Here is a 24,841-nt window from a genome sequence, read left to right on the forward strand (position 1 = left end):
CAATACCATGAGTCCTTTCACCACAATCCAGGAAACAAAGAGTATGATGAATAAACTAGAGAAGGCAGCTTTCTTTCTGCAAAGACTTCCTAGTGCTCATAGCATCCATCGCCCCTGCAAATGCTGCTATATTGTGTGTGATCGGAGGAATGTTCTGTCGAGAATTTTGGGCAAGTATCACATTCTAATTGTACTGCTGAGAAGCACTCTAACGAACCATGTTATGCTGGAGCTTCAATGTGTTCTATTTCATAATCACTAAACAACATTTCAATGCCAAGTTTCATTCAAGTAGACAATAACATTAAGAGATCTAACTGCATCCATTCCCCAGGGTCTTCATGTGTGTGAAATAGGTACGTGACTATAAATACTACCACACAAATTTTAGAGTGAAAAAGCATGTAATTATTTAAAGATAAATAATGTTAAAGTTTATGCAAGGCAACAATTACTTATTCATAATAATATCTATAATACATACTTAATAGCTTCCAGAGCACTTTAAATGTGTTTTTCTTAATCCCCAAGAAAAATTCTAGGATAAGTATGCTATAGACTAATGCCCTAAAACTAGAGGACAGTGCCTTAGTATTTCTTTATTAGCAATTGGATGTTTGTGTTCACCCCAAATTCACAAGTTAAACCATAAACTTCATGTGATACCACTTGAAGATAGTGGTCCTTGGGAGGTGGCAAGGTTGTAAATGGCCTGGTTGGAATGATGACAAATGTCTCTCAGTGTGGCTATACAACAGTTGTCAAAATGGATAACCAAGAACCTTGAGATTGAATGAGAATTGTTACCCAAAGGCTCTGGATTTTGGACATGTGACCCAGTTAGTGGCACTGTGTGTGGGAGGTGGGGGTTAGAATGCATGGCCTTGCTGGAGGAAATATGTCACTGGAATCAGTCTTTGAAAGTAAAAACCCTCACCTACATTCAGTTTTTTCTCTCTCTCTTTACTTTGAAGTTGTGGTTAATGGCATGAGCTCTTAGATTCCTGCTCCAGCTACCATGCCTGATGCTTGCTGCTGCCATGCTGTCCCCATCGTTATGATGAAATCTAACCTTCTGAGACTGTAAGCCCAAATATATTCATTCTTCTGTAAGTTGTGTTGATGGTAATGTTTTATCATAGCAAAGGAAAAGCAACCAATGCAAGCTTGATTGAAAAAAAAAGGAGCTTACAAAAAGAAAGAAATATGATCACATGGCAAATAAAAACCACTCGTGGTATCTGAGTCCCTAGGAAATAAGGACTGAGAGCATTGGCATACCATTTCAATGCACAGTAGCATCCAAGCACACACTTCTGTAGCTAGGAAGCAGAAACCATGCTAGACCCCATGTTGCCCGCAGGGCTACTGAGACCTGTCTGCTCTAATTTGTACATCATCACGAAGAAATAAAATCACAGTCCTAATCCAGCTCCATGGAGACGTGTTGGATTCAAGTTGACATGGCTTTTAAATAGAATCTCCTCTGCGTACAGATTGCTCTGTTTTTATTGCCCGCCACTGCCCCCTTTTCTTCTTCCTTCCCTTGTCAGAGCCTGGTTGATCTATAAGTCAGACCAACAAAGTGGAAGAGGATGGATGGAGTAAATACTCTGAAGGTCAGAGCGGCATGAACTGTCTGCTGCCGGGAGGGACAGCTGGCAAAGAATCTGTTTCCTTTTTGAGGAGGTGACATCATCTCTTATAAGAGCAGCTTTCTTGTAAAAAAAAAAAATGGGCATATCTACACTGATCAAGTGGAAGTATCATGGGTATAAAGAAAATCCAAGAGACCAGGATCCTATGACCTGGCACATACAGGGGCTGCAGTATACAAGGTGATGGCATTTTAGCTGTGCTGAGAACTGGCTTTCTCAGTAGTTTCTGGTGAGTGCCATGAAATTAGGCAGGTCCCTAAAGACAAATGTCCTCTGATTTAGATCAGATTGGCAGACTAGGTCACAGGGTACCATTTGTCATCACTGAAGAGCCCAAAGCCCCACAATACCCTGCTCATCCCAAGACAGGGCACTTAGCAGGTTGTATGGGACTCTGTGTCATTTTCCATCATCACCAAACAAGGGATTGTATGTTCATTCATAAGGGAATGTACACTGATCACAAGACACTCTCTCTGGTGGTGAACATCACTGAGATTTTGCCTGCCTGTGTAGCCCCACTGGGATTCCCTCTCCTTCAGTGAGGGCAGTCCATGTGTGGATATCCCAACCTTTCTCCCTCTTCTTGACATCCTAAAGGGAACACATTTTTCTTCTCAGCAAAGCTCCTGACTAAAATAGTTGACCCTGGATGCTGTGCTCTCTTTGTGCAGGTTTCCCCATTAGACTAGAGGGACCAATTCACATCATCTGTGCCTCTTCTTCCTCTCATGAGCAGGCACAAAGAACCCAGAGATGGGGAAAATATATGGTCTGTATCCTTCATAGTGCACAGTGGCCAGACCAGGTGATAAAGGTCTATAATCCCAGCTACTCAGGAGGCGGAAGCAGAACAGTTATATGCCTCCCTGAACTATAGACCAAGTTCAAGACCAGTCTGGGTAACTTGGTTCAATGCTATCTCAAAGCAAAAATTCAAAAAGGATTAGAGAATTGTCAGAGGTATAGAAAAGTTACCTGGTCAGTGTAAGGGTTCAAGCCATTATACCAACAAATGAACAAAGAAAAAAAGTAATGCACATGTTGAAGAGTGGTCCTTTTTTATCTTTTGGATGTATTAATGAAAACTGATATTTCATCACACATGGAGCCTACCCTGAGAGGTCTATAAGAGGATGTACACTCAAGTCTTTGCAAATATGTCTGCTTCTCCATGTCAGGAAATGCATCATGTATGTGGAGGGTATGAGCTTTAATTAATAAGATGAAAGGAGAAAGGAAGGAATGGAAGAGGAAGAAGATAGTGGGGGAAAGAAGGTGACCAAGGGGAAAGCGAACAGGGCAGAGAAAAGTACAGAGGTTCCCACTGTACACAAAATACATCTCAACAGCTGCTTCTGGATTCAGGGCAAAGGGCAAGAGAACAAAGTTTTATATCTTTTTGTTTTGTTTTGTTTTTTGAGACAGGATTTCTCTGTGTGGCTTTGCACCTTTCCTGGATCTCGCTCTGTAGACCAGGCTGGCCTCAAACTCACAAAGATCCGCCTGCCTCTACCTCCCAAGTGCTGGGATTAAAGGCGTGCGCCACCACTGCCCAGCCAAAGTTTTATATCTCAATATTTCTCTTTCCCCCTAAAATGAGTCAGATGAATACTTATCATATCTACAGACCTCTTAATGTTTAAAATTCAGTTGATGCTCTTCCTCTGCTGACACACACACACACACACACACACACACACACACACACACACACACACACACACAACACAGGCTCTGTGAGCATAGATGACAAGCTGGAACTGCCAATCTTCCTACAGAACCCAATGCCAACAGCACCCTCATTAATCACTGACAGGGACCAGATTAAATATTGGAAATTCACCTCTGAATTTTCTTGAACTCAACCCACACCCTGTGAGAGAATGCTTCCCCCCCTCCACACCATTAAAAAGCACATTCAAAAAGCCCCATCTGAATGTGAGTGCCCCCAGGACCACCTGGATTTCAGAAGAAAGACTTCTCTTATGGAGGGTCTTATTTAGTTATTTCTACATTCATTCCCACTACTTTTCTGGATGCCTGGCCTTGGGTAGGTAAATAAATCTGAGCTCAAATATCGCAAGAAACTGTCCTTCCTAGTTTCCAGGAAATGGTGAATAAAAAAGAAAGTTTTTAACTGTAAAATTCTCAAAACTCAGATTTCCAAGTAGGATGAAAGTAAGCTTAAAGATGACTGTACACTGTTCATTTTCTGCCTGCTACTAGGAAAGATAGAAAGCTGCTTTGAAACAAAATGATTACTTTTCTTCCAACAATTCAAGGAAGAAGAAAAGCAAAGTCATGTTGAAAAATAAATTCAAAATGTGATTCACATGTTGCTGGCTCGTGGGATTGGGGCATACACTTGATTGGTGTAAATGTTATGGTTGTCCATTCACTCATTAAAGTAGCGTTAACCTGGGTGGGAAACAGGAACTCCTGAGGAACAAGGAGGTTTTGTTGTTGTTGTTTGCTTGGTTGGTTGTTTTTTTCCCTTATTTTTCTTTCTATGTGTGTGAAATTTGTGTGTGGGGTGGGGGAAGGGGCATCAGAAAAGACAAATTTTCCTATCCAAGGAGATATTCACATATTCTTTGGAACAGAGGGGCAACTTGGTGACCAAAATAAAGATAAGTGAAGAAAGTAAAGGCCAAAATGAGAAGTCTCAACACTATGAGGTTCAGGCGCTCCTGGGTAAGACTGGTTTTGCTGCACTATGACTTGTTTCTGTATGACAGGAAAGTTGAACTCTGTTGATCCACAGCTGAGTATGTGAAAGGTGTTTCAATGTGTTTGGTGCTATGATTTCATATTACCACATACTGGGCAGTTAACAGTGAGTAGGAATTTGTTGGCTCTAGAGTTCTGGAGAGTCAAGGGGTCTCTCTCTGGCAAAGACCTCCTTGCTGTATTATCCCCATGACAAAAGTAACAATAACTTGCCATTTTGTGGTGGTAACTATCATACCCTCAGGTATAGTCTTAGCTCTTACCTTCTAAGTCCTACTTCACAACACTATTATGATAACTAAGGTTTATTGCCAGTTTTGGAGATGACAAACATTCAAAGCACAGTCTCTCTACAGAGTTATAAACTAGGAGCTTACAGCAGCATCTCCAGAGATCTAAACAGATCTTGGACCAGCAAGGAGCTCTCCACTAAGTTATGAGGATCTTCATGAGCTCTAAGGATCCTCACTTCTATAGATTTAGCTGCCAACCTAATGCATAGCAGTGAGGAGCTTATCAGATCCAGAATCTGGAAAGGGAGCCAGCATAAACCCGGGGCTTTCTGGACAGTTTGAGATGGGGAAAAGCATTTCTGCTAACAAGGAGTTTATAACAAGCACTCATCTGCAATACTGAAGCAATGTAATTCTGTGAGTACTTTCAATTTGTGAAGCACATCTCACTGGTGACACAACAATAAAATGTCATTTTTACTGCAATTCCAATGACTATTGGGTATTTTTTTATTGCTTTCTATTTAAAGTACTCGACTGTAGATGGGATGGATGCTGATTATTTTTGCATTTAAAGGTGTGGGAATAAATTTATGACTCTCACAGAATCCAGATTAGTCTATTTCATGACTTTTAATAAACTAGATCCATTCATGCATGCTTTAAACAGATACTACTGACCCATATACACCAGATCTAAGCAGAAAACTGGGATTCAGCAATGAACAACATTGTAGGGTTCCTTGTGGTGTGTGTCTGTTTTAGCCAACTGTCTGTTGATTAACGAATGAGATCTTTGATTCAACCCAGTCATCCTTTTCCCCCTAAAGAATGCCTCATTGTCAGTAATATTGCATTATTTGCAACAACTCACAAAGGGTAATTGAAAACTGTTAATTAAGGTGATATTTTATGTACACTAAATTGAGTTGGAAAGTAGATATTTTCACTAACTATATGGTTTATAAAACCACTTCTATAATATGTTATAAATAGGAGACAAATTTAATTTTTTCCACAGTCTGTCTTCCTTCCTCTTTCTTTCTTTTATGATGGCACAGTGCTTGCTTGATATACACAGCGCTCCCAGCAATCATTTTTTTGTAATTTATAATTTGACAGTTTCATAAATGATACTTTCTGGCCACATTCATCCCTCTTTTATCCTCCTACCACTGCTATCAACTCCTCTCCCTCCTCCCACCAAGTCTCCATCCCACTTTTATGTCTTACAGGTTTTGCTTTGTGACAAACAGGGCTGACCTGTATGGACATGGGTGTGAACCTGTCCGTGGCACATGAGTGACTGACTCATCACTGGTTGCATCATGGAAGACAATGACTTCCATTAGCTAAGTTTGATGGGTGGGTACTCCCATAATAGTCTTCCTGTTTATGACTGGAGGTTTGCAGGTCCTAGAACATTGCTAGGAGCTAGCTTTGGATTGGCCATCCATGTTCCAGATTTTTTTGCATGCTTTACATGTATCACTTAACTGTCACCTTGATTATATGAGCTTTCATTTTATTCATGAGGAAGCTTGTGAACATATAGTTTGCTATATACTCAATGTCAAACTGAACAAAAGCCAACATGCTCCAGAATGTGTTCTTTTGTTGTTGTTGTTTCAAATTCTTGTATTTCTTGACATTTACCTGATCATTTACTATTCAGCTACCTAACCATATTGGTAATATGTTAGATTTTATTTTCTTGATGGTGAGAATATAATGGAAGGGGATACTCTCCAACATTCTGTGTGATGATTTCTAACTTCTTTCTCTCATATTTCACTTCTGTTGATCTTTTTCACCAATTTTGTTTTATCAAAGTTCTAGAATCATGGATGAGTAGGCTCTGGGTACTAGAATCACTCAACTCTACACATGCTTAGTCAATAATTCCATCAGTTACTAATGAGAACAAGGCTGGAGGAGGACAACTTGGCAAAGCCATCCCACATTAGTAGGATTCTTGTCAGTATCATAGTTCTAATGTTGAGGATTTCTCACTCATAACTTACTCTGCAAGAAAACTCAAGTAAGAAAGCAGGTTCTATATCTGGCACAAATTCATACTTACAAGAGGGCAACTAAACTCAAGAGCCAAATTAAACACCATTTAAATGTCTGGCAATAAGCAGGAGCTGTTGCTGCAATTTGCTAGGGAGTGTTCTCCTATCAACACTGAGTGGGTTTAATTACTTAATTATAAGCCACAATGACCTGCCTATTAGATTGAGCCCAGTCAGTCCAGCACTTGATAACTCTTTATTGGTCAATAATTTGAGCTGCTCTATACTCACAAAGGCAAAAGCCTAGCATGAAGCCTGCAGCACACTCTAGTCCTCCAACAGCCCACCAGCTGGGCCTTCCTCCAGATTAGTCCTCACTGCTGAGCAATCTCAAGTACTTCAATTTGCATTTCAGTAACCGTGTGCAGTGCACAGTCTTATACCTATGTTTTTTGTTTTTCTTTTTTTAAAGAACAAAAGTCAGATTTGAGTTGAAAAATGTGGGTTTGCTCTTAGCATTGGAATCTATATAGTGTGTACGCATACACAAAGCATCTTCCAGTCTGAACCCCAGTTTTCTCAGCTGTGAGCTGGGACTGGGAGAGCACCACCATCTCAGGGTGGGTCTTTGAAGGTGCTTGATGTGGGGTGTAACAAATGATGGGTAGCCAAAGTGGTGAACAGACATACTATTAGATGAAAAATGGCAACAGATGTGGCTATAACAGGATCAACTACAGGATTTTACCAATAGAAGTCTCATGGGAAAAAGGGGGTAGAGGGTAGAGATCTTCAGTTGCATTTTACATTGAAAAGGAAGAAGACTAGATGCACAGTGGGCATTGCTTGGCTGGTACATGGAAAAGCTCTGTGATCACACCTGAAGGACTATAGAGAAAACTTTTAAATCTCGCATCCCTCCTTCCTTCACAGGCAAAAACAGCACTAGCAATATTTGATCTCTCCACCACCACAGTCACCACACCTTCCATCATTCTCAAATGGAAGTATCTAAGGTCATGCCACCTCTTACCTGTCACTCTTGACTTCTCCAGGCCCCCTTGACTTCTTCAACAACCTCTTGCCTCAGTGTACCAAACTATAGCTCTTTGACCCATTTATTTCTACTTCATAAACTGTACTCTCTTCTCTGCGGAATCTGAGCTGGCTCCAAGAGTTAATACATTTTTATTTATGAGGCAGCAGTTGTAGCCCCACCTCTTTCTGAGTAAGTATGGTGTTTTATGCTCTTGACCTTTATGCCAAAGATAAAGCATAAGCTTATTATGTCCAAGACAGCCCCTCCCATTGTGTTTTATCATATTCTCCTGAGCTAGATGTCAGATGGAGCAGCTAGCTTGCTGATGCAGTCTCTGTTACCGGCTAAGTTGTCATACTGACCTACAGTCTATATCAATACATGGTCCCTTGCACACAGTAGCATAGACATGAACTATGCCTAAAACCATAGCATGGGACTCTCTGAGAAGGGCATAACTGCAATTCCACATTTTAATCCTGAACACACACACACACACACACACACACACACACACATTCCCCTTAATAAATCATCAGGAAACTCAGCAAAATGTGAAACAAAGAGCCTGCTTATGTGATTTGGGCCTTCCCGGACCATCTGCCACAGCCATATGCTTCCCAAGGAGAACTAAGTTTAGCTGCAACCGCAGCTAATCAAACATTTGTAAGTGCCGCAGTGTCCCTGCCTGATGGTGAGTGTTCTCAGGAGCACAGCATGGCTCTCTAGCTCATGGTGACTTTGGCCTAGGTCACAGAATACAGCACAGAATCATGGGTTGTTACACAAATAGTTGGAGTCCCCTCAGCCACTGCTGAACGGGCAGGATCAGGATCGGGTGCCTATTTTGCTTTTGTCTTCTACAGAGGCAGAGTATCTAGCAGGCAGTCCAGCCTCAGCTCCAGGGTCTGAGCAAGCTTGAATTGCCCAGAAAAATATCAGCACCCAACAGGTTTCCTAGAGTGGCAGAGCATAGTCCTGCCCAACCTAAGCCTTGGATGAGTTGCCCATCAGTGCCTTCACCTGGACTCCCCTGCAGCGCTTCAGATTTCCTCTGCTGCCCTTCCCACTTGAGAATTAGTGCACATACCTAGCTCTGGTGTATAGTGCAGGGTGCAGAAAAGATGGTTAAAAGAAACAGCATTTCATAAAGTATAAATGTAAGTTAAACATAATGCATGCCAGGCATGGCAGTGAACAGGGTCCTATATAGACTATCAGTTAGCTGGGCAAAAATCCTTTATGAGCTGTGAGGAAGCTGAAGGCCTGGGGAAGAGACCAACATATTTGGCCACAGTAGAAAGAGGGCGTCAATTATTACACTTGTTCCTACCTGCTGCCATTACTGAATATTGCCCCTTGTCAAAATAAGCAAGGTATTTTTCAAGCCAAGGCTGTTTAGCCTTGCTGCTCCAGACCTGCATGTGTGGCTTCATCTTCTCAAATTTTCATGTTGTCTTTCTAAATTAGAAAGTGCTTTGAGCCCCTTGACTTTCAGGACACTGGAGTGGTCTACAGAATTTATTCACAATACTTGCACAGAGGTACCAAATGCCACAGATTTGCTAGGTAGTTTCTCTGAATGTAGACTTTGGAGTTACTCTAGGGTCAGATATCATCTCTGTGATTTATTGATGCCCTCAGGCTTTCTTGTCAGTCTACATATCTCAGGGACCTGACATGGTGTGTGATCTAGATTCTGAGGTCACTTTACTCAGCCCTGCCCTTGTCTGAATCAAACCATTAATTTTCTATTGGACATAGTGGGCATGGGGTGGAAGAGTTTTTACTACCCATTCTGTGCTCTCTGGGACCATTCCTGATCTGAACTCCAGGACTTCCTGCCTTAGCCCCAAGAAGTTGCCACAGTCTTTGGAACACCTGAGTGTATGACAACACACACTCACTGTGCTCCCGCTTCGATGACAGGAATTTGAGGGATCAGTGAAGGTTTTGATGTCTTCCCGCTTCTTTAACCTATTCCAAGCAACAAAGCTTCCTGACATGCCTTACCCATCATGATGAACCCCCTGACACCATGATCCAGAGCAAATCATTCTCCACTTACAGTGTTTCTGTCATATATTAAAGTTTCGATGACATAAACACAGTTGATGTTGTTGGACACCATGGCCACTGCTCCACTTGGCCCTTTGTAAGCTTTTGTAGGCAAGGGTCAGGGCGTTGCCCACCCTTGCTGATATAGTTTGAAGTATTCATCACAGGTTAGTCATTGCAAAGCTTAATTCTCAGCTGTCTGTGTTACTTGAGTATATAGAGCCCAACTAGAGGAGGCAGGTTGCCGTTATAGAATCCTGGAGTTTGTTCTATACTTGGTTACTTCCTGTCCCTGGTTCTCTGTTTCCTGGTCTGTAATGATGTGACCTCCTCCACCACTGTGCTCCTTGCTGCTCTACTATGTCTCCTGTGACATGATGCACTAAAACCCTCTAGAACCATGAACCCAAATAAAGACTTTTTCCCTTACGCTGTTTCTGTGAGGTCTTGTGTTATGACAGTTCAGCGTAAATAATGCACTTGCCTTAAATGTCTGAGAGCATCCCCAGAGCATGTCAGCCCTACCCACTACTGAGTTGACATATATATTTTCTTTACTCATCACACCTGGTCTTGGGACTGAGAAAGTGCACACTCCTAATCACTAAAAAGTCCTGGGTATTTTTCCTGCCTTATTTTATGTAAGAATTTCCCCTTCCTAGGCCAGGTCTTTTTCAATGATCTTTAAATGTACTCTCTCTATACCTTCTCATCAGAAATAAAATACATAGCAAAGCCAAATTGCTCACCCTCCCCCCACTCCCTCATTTAAAAAATAGTAGCTGACTACAAGGATGTCCCCACTGGCTTTTCTTTTCAGTGTTACACACATTCTGCAGTGTCCCCAAGACTAACTTTTGCCCTTTTCGCCACCTAAATATGTTTCTGTCCAAGTGCTTAGTGCCCTACAGGTTTCCAAATGGTCAAGGAATGTTCCAGTCCATACTGAACTGGTTGTGCATTCTTTCCTGAGATACTCTCTAACCTTGATATTGAACTAATGCTTCACTGGTCCTCTTAAACACACACACACACACACACACACACACACACACACACACACACACACACACACACAATCTCTGGTAGCATTCCTCTGCCTCTTCATTAGTCATCAATCTGTAAGTTGGCAGATTTTTCCTAACAGTTGTGCATTTTTCTCATTACCATATAATACCTCTTGGCTTGTGTTGATTGACCACTCTTCTGACCAGAATGCAAATTTTGTGAGGAAAGTTGTTTCTGCTATGCATTCTCCAAATTGTACATATACGTTGGAATATAGCATGAGGAAAATTAAATTTGACATGATTATAATATAAGGGACTTTATACAGGAAATAAATCTCAGACTCCAGATTCCAGGCTTCTTTGAAAAAAGTAAAGCATGGTCTTTTCTCCAAGATGGCTATGTATAAAATAACATTTATAAAAAACCTAGTATATTGCTTGATATATACAGTTGTTTGATCAACAGAACTGGTTGTGCGGTTCAGATATTAGTGCTATTACTAATAATCACTGAGTGAGCATGTGAGTCAGTCATTGGTAAGAATCTCAGAAGACTGAAGCACAACACATTTACTTTAAGGGTGGCAAACAAGAGCATTCATTTTCAAGGCTCATGACTTACTGCACCCTGAACTTTAACCATGGCAACCTGAATTGTTCCAAGTCACCACCATCAATACTAGAACACATGTGCTGAGGTTTCCTATACGGCTTGAGTAAAAGGGAAGAGGTATCTAAATGGAGTCTAGAGATTATCCTAAAACATTTTAAGATTATAGTTATTCAGACTCCACGCCTTTCCTTAAATCTAAGAATGGAGTGATGCTGATTTCCCAGGCACTAAGTCCTGGCAATGAGGAGGATAATTTCTGATCCCACAGGCCTGAGTCTATACAAAACAAATACTTTCTACAAAGAAAATAGTGAGCATTTGCTCACTTAAAAGTCTGTTAGTATTACAAAATTAAAACTTAACAAAAATAAAGCACACTTAGGGTAGAGAAATTTACCATCTAGAAAGGAAAATGAGTACTTCCCTGTGCTGTCTCAATTGAAACTTGACAGAGGCTAGAATATCTACAAACCTACAAGCAAAGAAAAACACAAAAATAGAGCTGAGGTCTGGCTCCATTGGTAAACTGGTTGCCAAGCCAACATGAGGACCTGAGTCCAAACCTCAGCAACTATATAAAGGAGCCAGGAACAGTGATGCACAGCTGTCACCCCAGTGCAGGGAAGCTAGAGAAAGGAGGATACCTGAGATTTGCAAGCCTAGCTGAATCAGCAAGCTCCAGGTTCACTGAGAGAGTTTGTCTCCAAAAATAAAGTTACAGGTGATTGATGAAGACACCTGGCATTGGCACCTGCCCTACACACACACATACACACACACACACACACACACACACACACACACACACACACACACACCACACACGAGAGAGAGAGAGAGAGAGAGAGAGAGAGAGAGAGAGAGAGAGAGAGAGAGAGAGAGAGAGAGATCTCATTAACACATTGTTGGCAACCATGGTTCAGTTAGGTTAGAAAAGTAGTATAGTATCAGATGGAAAGAGAAAAATGGATTTTGAAAAAAAAAAGATATATGCACATATTTTGAAAGACCTTTGCTGTGTATGTATGTATAGGTATGTATGTTTTATTCATACCACTTCTGATGGAGGAGATAGGTGTCCTCTGTTAGTCCAGGTGAAGATGGTCTACTCAGAGAGCTTGCTTTCAGCTCCCACTGGCTGGTGACCAGTGCATATCTCAGTCCTCAGCAGGATAAAGTCTCTTGGGCAGTGAGACCAAATACATTCAGCCAGCTAAGTGCAAATATTTAGAATTTTCTGAGGCAAGGAAGTGAGCATGTGGACAACAGAGTTGGCCTGGTGCTATTTCAAATGCTGCTCATGACTCCTGTAGAAAATACTTGTGTAGGAAAATATGTCCAATGGAAAGGTGGCAACACAGGGCAGATTGTGTCAGTGAGTTGCTGCTGGGGTGGTGGCACTCATAGAGAGCCTCCAGGCTGCACCAGAGTAACTGCACAAAACTATGTCTCAAAACTATCAGCAAACAAGTCTGAGCACAAATCAGGACATCCCTACATCCCTCTGAACCTCAACTCCTCCAACCATCAAAGGAAATGCTATGAGTTTCCAGCATCATGTTGTTTAAAAGAATAATTATGGGGATCAGAAACCCAGTCTTAGCCTGTAGACAAAACTCTAGCATATTAAACTTAGAAGTTTAAAATGCAGATGACAAAAATTACCTTGAAAAGTTAAAAGATAAACTATGAGATATCTTCTAGATAATATGTCAAAGAATGACTGTCAAAAATATGTTTGGCAATAGGTAAGGGGGAAAATCACATAATTTCTTAAAGAAAAAGAAGCAAGAGTGGAAATGGGAAACCTTTCTGTCCAACACCAGTTCCTATAGCTTGCACAAGCTGACTGCATGTGCAAATTGGTTTCTTTAGTGGAAGGGCCCCCAAAGTGTAGGCTGTGCCCTCTCTATCAGTGAGATTAAAGATACACACAGAACATATGCCAACAAGTTAGCTATGATTTCTTCCCTCAGATTTGAGTAGAAATCTAAGATAGCACTAATCTTTATCTTATTATATTCTGAAGGAGTATTCTGTTAAAGATAGCTTACCTGACAGAATTAACGAATTGGCAAAGGGATGTAGCTGTGCTATGACTTTCAGAAAGTTCTCTTTTTCATTAATTAAATTAATTTCCCAGCCTGATCACATTTTCCCTCCTTCCTCTCCTCCTAATCTCCCCCTACTAATCCCCCCACCCACTCCTTCTCCTTTCTTAGGGTGAAGCAGAAACCTGATTTTTCTAGTCCCTTGAACATTCTGGAGTTAACCCTTCCTTCTGTATTGTTCACACATACATGTGCTCAAGCCCACATCTTCTACGATAGACTATCTTCGGGAGCCTACTATCATGTTCCACTTACATTATTTATTTATTTATTTATTTATTTATTTGGTTTTTGAGACAGGGTTTCTCTGTGTAGCTTTGGCCTTTCCTGGATCTCGCTCTGTAGACCAGGCTGGCCTCGAACTCACAAAGATCTGTCTCCCTCTGCCTCCCGAGTGCTAGGATTAAAGGCGTGCACCACCACTGCCTGGCCACTTACGTTATTTTAACATTAGTTAAGTTACATCTCAGCTGGGAAGCTGAGCCATTCACAGCCACATGGCATGACTTTTTTTTTTTTTTTTTTTTTTTGGTTTTTCGAGACAGGGTTTCTCTCTGCGTAGCTTTGCGCCTTTCCTGGAGCTCATTTGGTAGCCCAGGCTGGCCTCAAACTCACAGAGATCCACCTGGCTCTGCCTCCCGAGTGCTGGGATTAAAGGCGTGCGCCACCACCGCCCGGCGGCATGACTCTTAGTTCTGCCCAAACCCAGGTACTCTGGAAGTTAGTCAGATGATTTCTCTGAAGAACAGCAAAAGTTGGTTTACTAAATTTTTACAAAACATCTTCTATCACCTTTAGGGGCTGGGGTGATGACTCAGTGATTAAGAGTACTTGCTGCTCACCCATAGGACCTGAGTTAAGTTCCCAGCACTCATGTAGGTGGTTCACAACAGCCTACACAAATGGAATATGGAAATAATACAATCTAACCTAGCAGAGTCTGTATGTCATAAGCCCACTGTTAATGTTATACTAAGTAGTAAGAAACCAAAAGCAAATCCTCTCACGCTAGGAACAAAACAAGAGTGCCCAGTCTTACCACTTCAACTGAACATAGTTCTGAAAGCCACAGTAAATAGGAAAAGGAAAAATAAAAGGCATTCAAAAATTGGTTTTCTGCAGTGGATGGCTGCATAAAAAATTTTTTGATAGTGGAAATGCAAAATCATATGTGAAGCTCCACAGCTTCAGAATGGTTACTGTAACATATAGAAGCTCATTGAGATGTATAGACTCTAGGTCTGGTTAGTTTCAGTGTGTGGTCATTTTTTAATTTGCAAGTTCTTCACAAGAAAATTTTAATGTAAATGATCAGAAAGAAATAGGCTAAAATAGTCTCCTTTGGTAGATGTTGAGATTTTATATAGACAGTCTCTAAAAACGTAAACCATATATTGTTAAAACTAACAAAGCAAAACTTCAGTTTGCAAAAATCAAAATTCATAAATGAATCATGTCTCAGAAAAATATTGACATGTTGAAAAAGACATGGAGTTCACAATGCCAGTAACAATTCCTAACAAATCAATAAAGTATTCGACAATGAATTCAACCAAGGGGGTAAATGCTCTATCTCCTATAAGATGTGGAGGAATGGAATTGGAGATGATGAACATAAAAGGAAAGATATTCCATGTCCATGAGTTGGAGGAATTAATAATCATTAAAATATACATACAATACTGCACAGAGCAATGCAAAAACTCAGTGTAATGCTTATCTCAATTCCAAATTCCATTTTTCACTTTAAATGTCTTAAATTTCATAAATAACTACAATCAATTATGTACATCCAAGGAAAATTTTACCAAAGAATATTAGCACCAGTACAGTACCTGACTTCAACATACACACAAAGGTATAGGTATCTAAATAGTCTGGAAAATACTACAACAAAGTTGGAAGCCCAGAAATAAATCAGTATGCTTATCTATCAGTTGACTTTCTACAAAGATGTGAAAAGTAGGCAAAGAAAAAAAAAACACAGCTTCTTCAGTAAATCGTGCTGGAGAAGCACAATATTCATATACATAAAATTACTTTTGTCCTCATTTCACAATATATACAAGGAATGGCTGAAATAGCTAAAATTATGAGGTGATTAGAAGAAAGAAATAAACCAAATATCCACCAAATTGGTCGTCATTCCAAAGACACTGAACTAGGGTTTGAATCCAGACACACACTTTGCAAAATTCAGCCATGTACAAATCCTTACCAAAATAACCCCATTTCTTGCATTATTGCATATTTAAAAAGTGGAATTAAAATGTCACCATGTATACAGTGCTCTAGAAGGTCCTCCAGAAATCTATCAAGGATTTTCTCATGTCAGTGTGATATCTGTTAAAGGATGGTGATGTTGGTTATCTAGCAGGATGAGCACAGGAAAGCTTTACATAAGAGCCTTCCTTTGGGCATACTGGGAGGCAAGTGATCCAAGAGAGAGGAGAAAGGACCCATGGGTAAGACCTGAAAATCTTCTCTGTATGGTCAGGGGGAAGTGAGAAGCTCAAGGTGAGGTATAGTGCTGGGTTTGTCAGGTGGCCAGACAGCAAATTCACAAGCTGGCTGGCTCTTGCATCTCACATGTGTTGTAGGTCCTTGTACTGCTGCAGGGGTAATATGAGGAATAAACAAGATATGCATATACCTACCTTCCTTATTACATTGATATAGATCACTACAGCAGGACAAAAGGCAAATGAAATTGGCCTCTTACCCTGTTAACTAGTAAAGCATGTACCCATTGTTGTATTCTCCCATCAACTGTCATAAAAGCACCACATCAGGCAACAAGGACAGAATGTTTACAGAGCTCCTCATGACTAAACAACACTAACTTCTTTGAGGGGACTGTGTAAATGGCAAAGAGAAGCAAAGCTGAACACTGTTAAAGAAAAACACTAATAAGTCCCATGGGCTCACTTGGTTTTAGTTGACTTAAGAATCTCCATTTTGAGGTCACAAAGCTAAGGTATACATTATAAACATTGTCTCAGCCTTGATGACAATTCTGGCATATGCATTATGACAGCAGTTGCTTAGGCTTTTTTGCAGACTTTTGTGAAAATCATCAAGTCAATTAGCACCTGCAGCTATCTGATGGGTGATTCAAATGAGATCAAATGCTTCGCATCTCTGCATTGTATGGTATCTGTTCCCTTTGCTGTCTAAGCTTTTGAGTCAGACTACTCATCCCTGAAAGTAAATAAGTGGATCTTCTGAGGAATGCTTTGCCCATAGCTATAACACAAGGTTACCTTGACATATTCTGCTTGTTGGAGTATATGGGTATTTCTTCTACCCAGCCCCTCTCCTTTGTCTGTGGCTTAAGAACCAGAATCTTTCAGCCTACTCATAAGGTTCAAATCAACCAATAAAACCAGGACATTTATGTAAGTTGATGACATCAGTAACAGGAGAGACTCGACATTTCCTGGATGATGGCATGACTCAATAGCCCACCAAGCACAAAGCCAAGAAGTTTGTGCACACAGTAAAAACATCTTTGGATGCTGTGCCTATGACTAATGGACAATCACCAAGCATTACTCTATTCAGAAGCAAATCAACAAAAGCCAACTGATTTCTTTATGTGACCTTGGGCAGGGCTAGCTCTCTTTGATTTAATTGGTAGCTTGACTTGATATATGTAGTACAAGAACTTTTGTCTTATCTATGATAAGAGTCTTAATCTCACAGCTTTTCATTGATGATGTAGCATCCCATTTTCCAGAACTATCATGGTGAAAAGATTTATATTTACGCAATATAAATACTAAAGCTGTTTCTTCCACATTTAAAATGGTCATGATTTATTACTGAATGCAGCATTATTATTAAATTCAAGAGGAAATGCAGACATCAAGTAAATAAACAGATATATACTAAAATTAGCTGCAATGGTCTGAAGAGCAGAATAAGAAATTGCGTGACAACAGGTAAGCAGGAGTCAATTAAAAAAAAAAAAGAATTCCATGCAAGAATGCCTGTCAGAGGAAGGCACATTTGAACTGAATCTGCATTAACTGGTGGAACATGAAACAAATGTTGGGAAGGGAATCAAGTTACAGGTAAAGGGATATCCAAGTTCAGAAGTGCTGACCTGGGAGTGAACCCACTGAAGAGGAATAGACTCTGAGGCAGAGTAAAAGCAGATGGTGCAGAGGACACTAGAGCCTGATAAGGTGCTCCCAACTGGTCTAGGGTAGACAGGAAGCAACATATGTGCTGCGGTTGGATCCAGAGCTCCTAGGTTAGACTCCTGACTCCCAATTTACTGTGAGTTTATCAGTATTTTCACTGTACAATGAAGATGGCAATAGTACCAATCCCATATGCTTTTACACATGATCTAAAGACATTTAAGTCAAGGATAGATTCCATACGTGATGACAGTGCCCTGAGATGAAAAGACACCATGCATGGATGTTTCCATAAAGACAAAATCACCTAATGATTCATTTCACACAAAAATTTCTATTATTAATCAATACATGATGAGTGCAAAGAATGTAGAGTAGTATCTGGGGCCAGAGAAAGTACTATGGACGCATTAGCTATTGGGAAGGAATAATGGGAAGGAGTGAGGAGGAAGAACAGGAGGAGAACAGGAAAAGGAAGAGGGCAGAGGAAAGTGAGGACAGGAAGAAAAAAGAAAGGAAGAAGGAGACAAGTGGGGAGGAAGAGGAAGATAAGGAGGAGAGGAAAAACAGGAGAAGAATCATATATTTAATGAAGGTCCAACATAACTGATACTCCCTGTCCTAATACCAAAGGGGTTTCTTTGTGAAACTTTCTTCACCTCTAACTAGGTAAGAATCAATGGCTGAAAACTCATCCACTTCCAGCAGCCCAGTAAGAATATAGCACCACATCAAAAAGGAGCTGGCTGCATAGGCTGAATGCTTTAGGCATGCAGATTTCAAAATATCCCCAAGAACATATGTGTCTTGGGTTGAAATGAGCAAAATCTTCAAAAAAAATATTATCAGGCTAAAGTGAGTGCATTATACCAAAACTAAACACAAAGAAAACCAAATGCATACTCTTAAAGAGTATCCCAAGTAAAAGCAAGAGCTTCAAAGACATACCCTTCCCTACTGTTTCTAAGATGTTTCCAGTTAGCTGAGCAAAGAAAAAAAAAAACTCATAATTTTGGAACTTCTGAATGACTTCTGAATGTCGTGTGGCCACAAAAAAGTGCAAGAGGTGTGTTTCGCTAGTTTCCATTCCTGAGCTTTGACACAAAGCCATGTCGTTTCTTTGATGGTCATCAACAGGAGGGGGAATGTACAGAAGAAATGAAAGCCAGACTGTGGGAACTCTAGTCTCCCAACTGCACTCTCTAGAGCAAACCTGCTCTCTTTTAAAGTGCTTCCCGTTCACATTGTTACATCTCTGTGGGGGGAGAGTTGGCTCCATTTGATTTCCTGAAGTAATATGTTCCTAATTTTTAAGGGGCACACATAAGTAAGACAATGAATCAAAGGAATTCTATAAAAAAAAAAAAAACAAGAGTGCCCTTATTGCCTGATCTTTGAGGAAATAGAAATGGAAGGGTAATGTAACTTGCCTGGTCACTGAGCATAGATTTATGTCTATAAAGACCCAAATGATTCCTTGGACAGGCACACACTTTCACTAACCACCATTTAGCATCACAGGGGATGCCCTGTTGGAATCTTCCAAAATGGAATGTTTCCCACTGCCAATGGCATCCACAGTTGGGCACATGGGGATTGAGAGAGCTCAAAGACACAGTGCCTGATTCCCAGGAGGCCCTCCAAAAACACAAAATCCAATCTGTTCAATACTTTGGTCCCTGGAGCTATTTTTTTTTATTCTCACCAATTCAAACTTGTAAAATAAAGTCATCAGTAGCCAGCACTAATTGAGGACTCAGGAATCCATGCTGTGTGTACTACCACACTTACAGAAAGCATTACTGATAACATGGTATGGAGATGTAAAATGAGGTCCAGGGAGGATAATGAGGAGTTCAATGTCACTTAGGTCAGTTGGACAGACCAGGCACTTGCTTCTAGAGCTTCTGCCCTTGATTGTTCTCCTCTGTCACTGAGGCAAGTCTCTGAAGCGTTATGCTAAATCTCTGGACCCAGGCTCCAAGGACCCTGTCCAATTACCTCCATTTATTTGTAGGTTCCTTTGCTAAATGTGGTGTAACATATACAGACTTTTTCCATACAAGTACAGGCGATACTTCATGGGTGAGGATCCAGTCTTACACTAGGAGGTTTAAAGGCTCCAAGAGTAAGTACATGGACAGAGTAGGGGTATCTGGTGCCTTGGAGACCCATTGAGCGGCACTCTTCAGTTTTCAAACACAGGGGGTTTTCACTGCTGACCCTGGGCATCAGATCCAGATGTGCCCCACAGAACACAGATTCCAGAAGAGGGGAATTTCCCAGGTGGACCTTTTGTTAACCCCTAGGACCCTCTGTGTCTCTTCCTGGGCCCCATCTCCAACATCGATCACTTTATTTCCCACTCACAGCAGATGTCCAAGCCTCACTGCATTATGTATTTATTAACAGTGTCTCATAACACATCCAGTATTGAGGAACTAGAAATTTGAAGTACAGCAGGCACCTCAAGGGAGTTGACACCAACTGTGGTGGAAATGAAGATTGTCCCTCTCTGATGAGGTAGGCGGGTAGTATACAGATATGATATCTTAGAACATTCATGTGAATATTTGGACTCCTAAGAAAACTATCAAGTACATATACTAACTTAATTGCTCTTTGGCTCTCCAGGCTCTTCCCTAATGATGATTTTACATATAGAGAGCTATACCAAAGCCACAGCACAAAGTTGGATTGAGTCAGCTGAGTATGGTCTGGCAACTCCTAGCCCTCTGAGCCTAGACATTTCCAGACACTGTTGGTAAAGAGATTGACAATGATTGCATGCATTAGTAATTTATTTAGAGTTTGTCCTCAGTGAGGTCACAGAGGCAGGGAGAAGCTGGGTGGGAAGAGAGAGAAGCAAGCCTGGCATATTTATTCTACAGGCATCCGACAAGTGTTTCATGTCATATTTCTATCTTTCTTTTTCAGAAGCAGGGGAGCAAAGCCTCCAAGATTCTTCATTAATAGCTACTGGCCCATGGCAGAACTTGTACTTGGGAAACGAGGTAATGAAATTCAAATTTCCTGGCAAGATCCGTTCTCAGAACAAATTCTGTGGCCTGTGAGTAGTCAGTCCTCCAAAGTGAAGACATGGCTTCTAGTGATAGAAAACAAGCTACGGTCGGGTAGATGTGGTTCAGAAGTAGAAATAGCTGCGTGTGGGAGGGACCAAGGCCGCTTTTACAAATTGTGTGGAGGACACTGAGGTGAGAGCCATTCAGGCTTATAGGTATGTTCACTCTTGTACAGCCAGGTGATGGGAGACCACAGGGAGCACTTCTGTCCATATGAATGAAGCAAAATGGAACACTGGAAGGGAATGGACAAGTGTTCAAAATGGTACCAGGAGCAGGAGCAGCTGTCAATCGAAGGAGGGAGTGACATATGATATATTGAAAACTCCTGAAACAGACCCTGACCCTGCGCAGCTTTGAGATGCCATCTCAAGGAAAGAGCACAGTGAGATGCTAACTTGACCAAAAGGAAGCTGAGTCCCTAGGAAGCTGGCAGAAATGGCTGTCACAGCGCTTAGGGGTAGAGGTAAGGAAGCCCAGCCCATTACCGTCCTCAAGCTGCCTGTGTGACTTGGCTGGAGATGAGTGGATGGTATGGTAATGGATTGTCATGCCTCTCTGAATTACCAGGGCTTAAGAAGGCAGCCACTCTGTCAGCCCAGAACTGGCTGTCCTCAGACCCTAGCTGGATCAGAGCCTGAGAGATGGAGTGCTTTACCTGCTTAGCATTCTCCACGAAAACAGGCATATTTGATATTTAGGTGCACTTTAATGGACCATGAAAAGAAATTAGATTGATTCATTTGAGAAATGAATGTCTCTCCCCACCCCTGCACGGTGAAGCTCTTAAGTGCTTCCACTTAGTGGAAATGGAAATTACCTCTCAAAACATTAGGAAAACTAATCACAGTGAATTTTATACATTTCCACAATTTACTCTGCTGTCTTCCCCGTGGCTTTGATGAGCAGACACTAACAGATGCCTGTTCTTAACCTAATCATTTTCCACAGCCCCAATACACTTGGATAGGCACCCTTCTACCATGTCTGCCCTAATTGATCAGTCTCCAAGGGAAATGACTTTTTGTTTTTCTTTATCATCTCAAGAGGAGGAAGAAACAATAGGATTTATTAAACAGAACCCTTTTATAGAGGTAAATACCCAAGGTTAAAGTGTCCTTACCATCCTTCCATTGTCATGGGCATGCTGATTGAGACCCTGAACTAAGAAGAGAGAGAGAGAGAGAGAGAGAGAGAGAGAGAGAGAGAGAGAGAGAGAGGAGATATTTTGAAATAGCATAATTAGATGTTTAAAATATCTCATATCTAGGTTCTTTTCCTGGAATACCTTAATACCCACATTTCAATTAATATTCCCTGTTCTTATTATTCAGGTTTCCTTGTTTCTAAGATCTGAGCAGTTTGTTGTTGGACACAGACAAATATTTTTTGATCTTGTAGATTCAAATAGTATTTTAGAAACAAGAAAGATAATTTGTCATCAGCCCTTTCTACACACACACACATACCCACACACCACACACACACACACACACACACACACACACACACGCGCGCGCACACGCACACGCACACGCACAAACACACACACACACACATACACATAGTGCAAATTTATATGTATGGATGTGATGTTTAATCTTGGCTGACAGTTTAATTAGATCTGGGATCAAGCAAATAAAGCGTCTCTGGTTGGGGCTGTAAGGCATTTCCTGGAAGGAGTAATTGAGAGGGGAAAGATCAAACTTGGTGTCAGCCCAGATATAAAGAGTTCTAAGAGGAAAGCCAGGTTGCTTTTGCTTACTGCCTTTCCTCCCTGATGCTGAGTTCGTCTACTGTGTGGCTGTGTGTCCTATTATTGCCATCTGCCACTTATACAGGATACCAGTTTTTCTGCTTAACAAAGTAACTCAAGACCCATGGCTCGCCTGGAATCTTCTTGCCCTTCAGCACCATACATACTGGAATTGCTGAGGCATCATTCAACTTGGTGGATGGGTAGCTACCAAATTCTAGTAGTTTTTAGCCTCTCTAATGTACAGACAGCCATTGTTGAATTACCCAACATGCATCATGCAAGCCAATCTAATAAACCCCCTTTGTAATACATATTTATTCTATTGTTCTTTTTCTCCAGAGATTGTGACTATTGCAATAGGCATTTATACATATACAAATGCTACCTAAAATCAATTATGAATATGTGCATGCTATGTCTTGCCTAATAATAACAGTGAAGTTTATATTCGTTTAGAGTTACAAGTAAACTGGTGAGATTTCCCATTGTTTCCATTACATACGAAAAAAGCATGGCTTCCAGGGAATATTCCATTGCCATTGTGCTTAGCTAGCTAGCTATGGGTAAGGCACATAGAAAGGATAAGACAGACTGCACAGCCTGGCCCTGAGATGGATGGCCAAACATCTTAAGGAGTTTATGGCAATACAACTGCCATAAGGGATGTCCACATCACAAATACCCCCATCCAACCTTTGCCTCTCTTCACTCACATTGTAGTCCCCACTGTCTCATAGTTGATTCACCTCTTCTGTGGGAACATTTGTGTTGGCTCCATTCATGAGCTCTCATTAAAACCATGGTAAGATTCTTCTTTGATAATAGACTGCAATCTGTCTGGCTCTTTTTCATTATGTATCAATGATTGTACAGTAGCCTCATCAAAAACTCTCAAGTCCTTAGCTACCTGACTTGGAGGTTGAAGACTTTGAGTTAGGTGAGTGGGATTTTAACATGGGTGAATTCAGGGTCTGACTACAGTATGTAAGACCTGCCTCTCAAATAACCAGATCCGTTCATCTAATGATTTCACAGTTTTAATTACATCAAAAGTAGAATAGAAATATAGCATGATGAGTCTTTATTCCCTTTCATGTTTTGTAACAGCTGAGGGTTGCCCTAGACAACCACCTGTAATCTCTAATCTCCTATACTGGAGATAACTGAGACCCTAAAGCCAGGTCCAAACTGTCCTGTGACCTAGTTTCAGATCAGCATATGAATGCTTGTCCAACAGGTCTCTGCAAGGCAAAACCCATGGAGATGGTCTCTCACTAGGCAAGGAAAGGTGGACGCTGGGACAGTAAAGACTACTGCTGGGACAGCACGACCCACATGCTCTCTTCTCACTCATAGCAATGGTGATTCTCTTGGTGGTTTTTAGTTTCACTTTGTCAGTCACACATGGGACAGATATAATCACTCCCAGAAACCCCATTTTTTTCTCAAATATTTTCCCTTAAAATTCTTTGGGAACTGATGCTTCTCAGGTTCTTATCTGGAAACACCAGCTGTTACTCCAGACCCTCGGAACTTTTCTGATTCAGTGCTGACAGGATTGGAGGCAATAAAAGTTAATGGGCACATACAAGAAAGCAACATAGGGGACATTAACTATGCCTCCCAGTTCTGGAAAAAAAACTTTAAGGACAGTGTGGCATGATGGGAAAAGAGTGCCTTATCAAACTTCACACTTTATAGAGAGGCTTAGGAATGCAGGACTCCCTTGTAAGACAAGCAAACAGAGAAATACAAGCTATCTATATAAAGCAACTTATGGCAAATCCCCTATTTCTATAAATCGCCTTTGTTAAGTTTTGGATGATATCATTGTTCTTGAGAATCTGTGCCTATGTCTATCACCTTTTAGCTTTGTAAGGACAGGGTGTGCATGGCTTGGTATTTAGCCAAGCTAGCAAAATGCTGACTATTGTTGTTTCTGGTTTAAAAGTTGTTTTGATTTAAAAGTTGGGAAAAAACATGTTTATTTTTGTTGGAGGTTAGCACTGGAGTGTGGGGAAAACATGTTTGTTTTGAAGTATAAATGAAGATGGCTCAAGATATTTGGGGCTGCCACTTGTGTAAAACTCATCTGGTGGTCAGACTTCTTTGCACAATGATGCCCCTTCCCCATCTCAGGACCTGCACATGGCTGGAGCAGGACTCCACACTTTCCAGAGTCCCTGAATTCACACATAGGTGTTCTTCTTTGTACCTTACACTCATGCCAGTGAGAATATCTAATTCAATTACAGTTGTCGCCTAATCAAGCACCTGTCCTTTCTCTGACACTGGGATCCTTTAGAATGCCCATGGGAAGGATTGTTCCTAACCAGCATGAGCTCAGAGCTTGTCACAATCCACTCAAGGACATGTTCAGC

General features: G+C 41.0%; 1 protein-coding gene across 2 annotated transcripts in view; it reads right to left on the minus strand.

Moving 5' to 3' along the window:
* Fam135b (family with sequence similarity 135 member B) overlaps nt 1-24,841 on the minus strand; it is a 284,289-nt gene that overhangs the window by 91,012 nt on the left and 168,436 nt on the right. The window lies entirely within an intron of this gene.

This window comes from Peromyscus maniculatus, chromosome 20, assembly GCF_049852395.1.
Source record: "Peromyscus maniculatus bairdii isolate BWxNUB_F1_BW_parent chromosome 20, HU_Pman_BW_mat_3.1, whole genome shotgun sequence".
In the NCBI taxonomy this organism is placed as follows: Eukaryota; Metazoa; Chordata; class Mammalia; order Rodentia; family Cricetidae; genus Peromyscus; species Peromyscus maniculatus.